The sequence below is a fragment of the Chrysochloris asiatica genome, unplaced genomic scaffold (genome assembly GCF_000296735.1).
Source record: "Chrysochloris asiatica unplaced genomic scaffold, ChrAsi1.0 scaffold00592, whole genome shotgun sequence".
NCBI lineage: Eukaryota > Metazoa > Chordata > Mammalia > Afrosoricida > Chrysochloridae > Chrysochloris > Chrysochloris asiatica.
In genome coordinates this window covers 80546-81906 of record NW_006409110.1, presented here as the reverse complement: position 1 = coordinate 81906, position 1361 = coordinate 80546, and the positions used below count along the sequence as shown (strand labels likewise).

The following is a 1361-nucleotide window of genomic DNA, read 5'->3' as shown; positions in this document are numbered from 1 at the left end:
AAGATTACAGGTAATCTTAGAACCCAGCCTTTTCTTTTTTTCTGTCATTTATTCCTTTGATTACATAGTGAAAATCAGATCAGCTTCAATATGTGTTCAAAATCTGAAACCTCTCTATTGAATCGGCATCCTGGCACTACACTCAAGGGGAGTTTGCTCTCAGCTTGGAGAGATTTGAAGCAAAAACTACACAGGGCTTTAGTGGTGCTGTGGTAGTCCCCAACACTATTAACTCTGAGGGAAGTTCCATTTTCACAGTTGTGCAACGTAAATTAATCACACAGAGCAGGACATCATCTTGTAGATGTATGCGTACAGCGGATGAGGAAAAGAAAAGTCATCATTAGTAGTTCTGATGAAAACTGATCAGCCCAGTGGAATAAACACATTCTGTTCACAACTCGTTTCCCTGACACCCACACACCTTTTTGAAACCACACAATTCGGTCCAAATATTTTCCCTGGTGCATTTTTCTTTCTGACGTCCTCTTGAAAATGGGTGCTTCTCCCCTTCACACACAATCTCAGTCTTACAGGCTGCAGAACTGCTTTCCAAGTATGAAGAAGCTCTGAAGTCAAGAAGGTTCAAGGTCTTTGTGGAAGACAGCAATGGTCTACAGATAGACGTGGCTGCTCTCCTGACATGTGGTACCCACACCAGCCACAAACAGGTACAATTTCCCGTCTGGACAAACACAGATTTCATAGAGCCTCTGTGAGCTGCCAGAGGGTCTGCTGGTCCCCTGAACCAACTTGGGCAACACACACAGTGTCAGCATCTAGCACAAGCATCCCATCACTACTATGTAACTTGATATCCACTTGAGAAAGGGCCTCAATCTTCCCAGCATGTGCTTTAATGTGCACACCCCTGGGGGCATCCATGCTTAGACTCCTGATAGGGGATTCTAACCTAAGCTCTTGAAACAGGTCAGCTTGGACAAGTGGGTTCTCCCCTGAATGTTAAAAAAGAGGCCCTTCAGGACCTGTTACTCAGAGTTTATATGTACCAACAACAACTTCCTTTTCATCAACCTTAAACAGTGGCTTGCCATCCTTGGAGTTGATCTGAAACTGCTGGCTCTGAACTTCCACCATTTTGGGACCCACTTTTAATCTGTCTGTGACTTTTCCATCAGAGTAGCGTGCATTCACAGTCATGTTCTGAGTTGATTGCAGACATAGAGAGGAATCCACCCGGGAGTGTGTATATTTAGCATATAATGGAAATAAAAATTCTGATTCACCTTCCAGGCAAAGTCCATCACTGGTTACACGCAAATGATCCATTCCCGTTGGGGAAAACCACATTACTTTAAGAATCCAAATTGTAAGACCCAAATTCGCAACTAGGATGATGA

The 1361-nt window shown here is 43.6% G+C and overlaps 1 pseudogene; it reads right to left on the bottom strand.

Moving 5' to 3' along the window:
* Nucleotides 1–614: 614 nt before the first annotated feature.
* LOC102813281 overlaps nt 615–1361 on the bottom strand; it is a 50766-nt pseudogene continuing 50019 nt past the window's right edge.